A 7,284-nucleotide genomic window follows, 5' to 3' on the forward strand; every position below is an offset into this window, starting at 1 on the left:
ATTCCAATATCTCAGCAAGAGTCATCCCACTGAACTCATACAATTATGTTTACATTTTAAAATTTATTTAACTTGCATTTCTATAACTCATCCATGTATCCTTTGTTGACAGCCAAGATTCAGGCTTCATAGCAATTTTAAACAATCATTTATTGCTTGAGGCCTGTCAAAATAAAATAAAGTGCTGAGCAGACATGAAGATCTTTGAGCATTTAAGACAGTAATCAAAACTTAATCTAGTTTATTTTATGAATATAAGTAAAATTGAACTTAGGTTATGTAAATCCCTCTGAAAATCAAAAACAAAATTTAGATCATTTTCTTGAAATGATACAGGATAATCACGTTTAGACAAACTGCTGCTTTCTAGAAAAGCTTCATTATAATAACAACTCAATGTAAAGGTTAAACACGTTCCTCATTCTCAATTCATAAGCATTCAACATGCTTCTGAGCTTTAGACCAGTTTCTAGTCTGAATTCTTTCTGTTCAAGAAAAACTTATTTCTCCCTCAACCAAGTACTCAAATCAAGTAAAGCTGCTTGAAATTTCTTTTTGACAAGTATTATGATTATGAATCTTACAACTTTGCAATTCATGTTATATTACTACTTGGCATGCAAGGAAATTAACAGATCAGCTCTTTCCCCACCCACCTAGCTGTGTTCACACATATTAGCAATATAACCAAGAATAAATAGAATAACTCACTTTATGAAATAAAATGTTAAAGAAACATTGTAAGAATAACTACCTAACACACATGGGTATCTTGATATATAACTGAATGGTAAGATTTAATATTTGAATATAAATTTAACAATTTAAAAGATTAAATATTATAATGCCTTCTGTTGGGGCTATTATGCAAAAGGATGACTGATCATGTGAAATACTTTACAACACAAGTCATACAAATTAGTTTTGATAAAAAATGTAGCTGTATTTTTTTGACTCTTACAAAAATTTATTTAACAAAAACATTCATGAAAATGTACACTATCCAATTTTATATTAGTAAAAAGATGCAACGACAGGAACACATGGAAACACTTGACTTCTATACAACCTCTGCCTATACTCCTTCCAAGGCTTCTAACACAATGATACTATTTCCTATCACCATTCCAATATTATTCTGTTGCCCACTTGTTGCCAACTCCACACGTTTATCTATGACAAGATTCATAAAGGGATCAAATCCTGAAAGTATTCTTTAGACATGTCTGCCACTAGTCATTTCAATGATGACTTCTTGTCCATAAATTTTTTCAGCTCCGGGATGGGAGGTGAGCTTTACTCGTGGTGTCTCCTTGGTGGGCTCACAGACATCTCCAAGACAAAACCTCGAGTGTAGCTCAGTGTTGATCTTGTAAGTTATATACTCCAAAACATTATTTGGGAAGAAGTAAGTTTTGAAATGTCTTCAATTTTAACCAATTTAATAATCTAAGGAAGTATTCATTCAAAATGAACACTCTGTCATCTATACTATTGAGAATGGATATGTTTTATTAAATGTTAAAATATATTTTAATATTTACAATATTTCATATATTTCTAAGTATATTTTATAAGAGCAGATACAATCTAAGAATGTCTAGTTCAAGGATACTTGACTATGAATTCTAAAATAATCATGTTCAACTATGAAATATTTATAATTTTCTCACAGTCTACATTAGTACTTTCACACAATTCTGTTTAAAAAATTCTGCATTAATGTGACAATTTCACGAGATTTTTTAAAAAAACAGACATAGAACTAAGTAATTCAGAATCAAAGTGTCATATTTTCATTTAAATTAAATAGATCTTAAATTGCTATAATTATGTTATAGCAACAAAGTAATAATGAATTGGGTAAATTGGAGAATATTTTATTTATTTTCTCTATTTATATTAAATAGGGACTTCTACACCTGGTTGTGCCCTACTATGATCACCTACATCTGGATTCTTTTCTTTTCTTTTTTTTGGGGGGTCACACCTGGAGATACACAGGGGTTACTCCTGGCTTTGCATTCAGTAATTACTCCTGGCAGTGCTCAGGGGACCATATGGGGTGCTGGGAATTAAACCCAGGTTGACTTCCTGCAAGGAAAACGCCCTACAGCTATACTATAATTGCTCCGCCCCCTACATTTGGATTCATGGAAGGAAGGGTAATGCAATGCTGGGATAAAACCCAGGGCCTCACATATACCAGGCATATGCTTTTACACTTCAGCTATCTCCAAAGCACTTAAGGAATCTTTTCTAATTTTGTGATAAATTAATATTTTATCAAGTTGCTGTATCAAGTTCATGAGGAAATAAAGAATCCTTACTTTATACCACCTCAAGCTTTTCATTCTTACTCATTAATATCCAACAAGAAAGAGGGAAAAATAAACATTGAATACATTTCAGCAATTTTTCTATGAACATGCCTACTGAATTTTGTAAAGTGGTACATGGAGACACTGTATGACATATGACAATCAGGTATGTGTGCTTGTATTTTTTTTACAGCTAGATTTTTATGTGAAAAATTTCTATGTCATATACTTTTGCATTCATTTTTGGTCATATTATCATTATTATTACTATACCTGACTGTCTTCACCGAAGCCCCATGGAGAGGGTGGGTTGACTTTCCCTCCACATCCCAAGGAGAGCCCCGGCAGCCAAAGACTTCTGGAACCCAGCAACAGCCATGCTCAAGGCCCCCTCCACAAGTTTAGACAACCCTCACGCATGAAGGAATCGACACAGAAACCCAGATATGTGGGACCTGGGTCTGAGATCTCCAAGCCTCCTTGGATAGGGACTGGGCCTCCTCCACCCAGATGGCCCAGTTCCTAGTAGCTAGGCAGTCACACCCAGAAACTGTTCCCGGTGCCGTGTAATCCCATCAATGGCCAATATCCAGAGACTATAAAACCAAGCTCTAATTCTCCCTCTTGGAGAACCTGGCAAGCTACCAAGAGTTTCCTTCCTACAAAGTAGAGCCTGTCAAGTTCCCTGTGGCGTATTCATACGCCAAAACCGGTAACAATGATGGGTCGCATTCCCCTGACCCTGAAAGAGCCTCCAATGTGGCAATGATGGGAAGGATGAGCAAAGAGAGGCTTCTAAAATCTCAAGGCTGGGACAAATGGAGATGTTACTAAGACGGCTCGAGAAAATCGACGATCAATGGGATGATAATGATAATGATGATGATGATGATGATGATGATGATGATGATGATGATGATTGATGATGATGATCATTAAAATAGGAAGGTTTATTGAAAAGTAGAAGAGAATGAAACTTCCTAGTCAGAGAGATTCTTAGTATGGGACTCGGTTGTTCTGGTTTTACTCTTGAGGTCATCATATCTTAATCCTCTTTTTTAAGCTTTGTTCAGATAATAGCCAACCTTATCCCCTCACTGCCTTACAGCGTCTCAAATGTTAAATTTACTTAATGATATCAAAGTATGTGAATAAAATGAAGGCATGTTTATGAACAAATAAATTTAAATAATTTGAATCAATTAAAATTGGAAAAAAATGAAGAGTCACCAAATAGTATCACTTCATTTTTGTACTTTAATTAGCTTAGTTATTTATCTGTCCCTATGATCTTAAAAGGTCTGATGAAATATACAAGGAAAAGATACAAAACACTAAATAATAACAAGTAAAAATTTAAAAACATTAAAACTGTATTTTTAATTGGTTTTGAATACTGCTTAGAAGATTTAAACTACAATGTATTGTAGCAACATTTATTTGCTACTTGGTTTCAATATTCAATCATGTTTTACTTAGTTATTTAGAGTGAAATATAATTGTCATTTATCACCTATATAATTGTCTCGTTAAATTTAAATATCATTAAAAATTTTTAGACTTTCAAAGAAACCTGGTATTGTTTTTGTTTTTAAATACTTGATTGTTAACCAAAAAACCTCACTGCATTTTTTATACCGATAGCTAAGTAATTTATGAACATAATTAAAGAAGTGCTTCAATTTTCATTACATCCTTAAGCATAGGCTCTTTTCAATCTAGATTAAGTTTAATTCAATCATTTGCATGCATTTTTTACTGATTTGGAATTTGTTTGCAAGCAAATTGGGTATTGTAAAACTTATTGACTTACTTTCAACATTTTCCCATCTTATTGATATATTAAAATACTTTCAGTGCAATGCAATCTTCTTAAAGAATTTATTTGAAATGGAGATTTTTTTAATCCTCTCATAAATTAAATTAGATTTAAAGCCGTTTGAATATGTGCTTCTACATTTTAAAACAAAAATAATATGTATACACATACATATATATAATGCATATGCATATATGTATATACTTATGCATTTATATATAAAATCATATGTTTCTGGGGCTGGAGAGATAGTACATGGAATAGGGCACTTGGTTTGCTATGGCCAGCTCTAGTTTAATTCCCGGCAACTTGTAAGGTCTCCCAGAATTATTATTGAATGCAGAGCCATGAATATTACTAATTGTGGCCTTCAAAGAAAATACATTATAAAAAAATGAAATGATACAGTTCTATCATTTATTAGATTAAATGCTTTTGTGATATACAGATATACTTTATATATTGTGCAACACACATAAGTATGTGTTCATTTATCCACAGTACAAAAATATTTATGCATAATTTTATAATAAAGTTTTAAATATCACTTATTGAAAGGCTATAATAATAATAATTATTGTTTGCTTTTTGGGTCACACCTGGCGATGCATAGGGGTCACTCCTGACTCTGCAGTCAGCAATTACCCTTGGTGTTTCTCAGGGGACCATATGGAATGCTGGGAATCGAACCTGGGTTGGCCGAGTGCAAGGCAAAGGCCCTACCCACTGTGCTATCTCTCCAGTCCCCATTTTTTTTTTAGTTAATTAGTTTGTGCATTCTTCAAGTAGATCCTTTCCTTAGGCACAAAACTGTTGTAATGTCCTATATTTCAATCGCTGAACATAATATTCTACTTTATGTAAACTGTAGAAAAGAAAGTAGATCACATAGTTTATAGAAGTAACAAAGCAAAAACCCTCTTAGAGATAGGTGATGAGTCTTGTTATAAGTGATCTACAACCCTCTTCTTTCTTACTTACAAAGATGTTTTATATTCTGATTCATGTAAGTTTCAGTTCTTTTCTATGGTACACTGTGATTGTCAACATTTCCTGCACTATAGCTTTCCCTGCATTTAGTAGTCTGCCAGTTGGCTAATGCAACAATTCCCAACAGTTTCCCTTTGCTTCTTGACAATGCAGAGTACTTTTCTGAGAAAAGGGAAAACATCACAGTGATATAAATTTCAATCTGATAGATATTTTAATAAGCATTTTTTAACATAAGATAATTTGTCAAAACCTTTAAAGAAATTAAACATCAAATGCTCCCACATTGGTTCAATATTTTATAGTGCCCTATAGTCCCTTGGTCTCAAGGTTCTAAGAGTGATTCATTGAAAAATGATGACAGTATCATAAATTTGTGAGACAATGTTATGAGGACTAAGAAAATAGGCATTTTTCTATAGCATAAATTGGAATGCAAATCTAGTCTAATATGTCTGGGAATAAAAATGCAGTTTTAAGTATTCCTTAAACATAATTTCAATGTTCTTTAGAAATTGCATTCAAAACCTTTTCTTAAGTCTAAAAAAGCATTTCTTACATTAAATTAAGCATGAAAACTGCTGTATGAACTTAGCAATAGAAAATTCCATTGATAGAATCAAAATTGCTTATTGCTTAGCAAGATTTCTCAAATTTGGCTACATATGGAACTTTTCTAGTGTCTCCAACTTATTCTATCGCTCTAGGTTTCAGAATTTATATGATTAAAATTTAGAAATAAAAGATAGTGTTTAGAATAGATATCCAAGGAACCATTTGATAATTAAAAACTGTAAGGCCACATTCACTATTTCAGTCCAGATCACTGTAATTTTATGCCTCAGGCAAAATTTGTATCTAAATTCTCAGACTTCTACTCAATAAACTTCTCTTTTCTTTTTAACTTACAAAGATTTTAATAACAGAGACCAGGGCATTTAATGTTTGTACTCTAAACATGCATCAGAATTCCTTCACCAGTTACCTTCTTACACTTTCTCAACAGATCATTTTTTTAATAAATGGAAGCAGTAGTTTGAATCAATTTAATTGGTTATTGCATATAAATGAGGGAATATTGTTGTTTGGGGGTTATATCCATTTAGAATTCAAAGACAGATTCTGCCCTCTGGAATTCATGGTTCTCTTTGGATTTGGATTCCGTATTTTAGTAGCTGTATTTTAATCAACATATAACCAGGGATAGTTGCAATCTATTAATTAACAATGTAAACTTATCATGCTTAAATAAAACTTCCAAGATACATCCATCTGCCCAATAATACTTTTGAACATATAAGCATTTCTCAATTTCTCTCCCCTCATACTTCTCTACATAAATCTCATTTAATAACTACTTTTTTCCACTAAAAATATGCATCCATCAGTTAAATCATAGAAAAACTTTGCAAATTATTTTATAGTTAATTTTCAAATTTATGCATGCCATTTTATATATGATAAAGGCAACACTAACAGGTCTTTGGAGTCATGTACTTAAAATTAACGATAACCTCTAAAAAGTAAAATAAAACCAATTGATCTATTATTCTAAGATATTTTGTAAACAATAAAATATTAGAACAATCAAAATCTGTTACATATATTTAATAAGCTTTATATAAGCCATATTTAATCAGCAAAGACAAGTTATGGAAAACTTTGCTAAGCAACTTTATAACACAGAAATTTCCTAGACATCCTTTAAACCACAGGATGTATATATAAAATAGTTCATGGTCAAATAAATTAAACTAAAAACTCGAAATTAGGACTACTAATGGCAATTTCTCCATGTGTTTTACAAACTTCCTTGCTATGATGAATAAAACTATCTTAGAAAATATTTGAAATTGTGGTCACTTGTCATTTGTCTTCCCATTGATCTTCAATTTTCTCAGTAATGTCTCTATTCGTCCCTGTCTCATGCTAGCGTAGCCCAATGGTATCTGCTTGCTCCAGGAACAGGAAGAGCCTGAAACCATTCATTCAGGGTTTTGACGAAGAAGTCTGACCATCTCTTTGGTGGGCGGCCATGCGGTCTTTTGATGTCCTGTGTAATCAGTCAGTAACATCTCTAGTCCAGGAGTCGTCTCTAAATCGCATTATGTGTCTGGCCCATCTGATTTTTGTCACCTTGGCAAACAAGACAGC

The 7,284-nt window shown here is 32.6% G+C and overlaps 1 pseudogene; it reads right to left on the reverse strand.

Annotated features, from left to right (window-relative positions):
- Positions 1–1,075: 1,075 nt before the first annotated feature.
- LOC129402030 (small nuclear ribonucleoprotein G-like) lies at positions 1,076–4,143 on the reverse strand (annotated as a pseudogene).
- Between the last annotated feature and the right edge of the window lie 3,141 nt (positions 4,144–7,284).

The sequence above is a fragment of the Sorex araneus genome, chromosome 1, assembly GCF_027595985.1.
Source record: "Sorex araneus isolate mSorAra2 chromosome 1, mSorAra2.pri, whole genome shotgun sequence".
Lineage (NCBI taxonomy): Eukaryota > Metazoa > Chordata > Mammalia > Eulipotyphla > Soricidae > Sorex > Sorex araneus.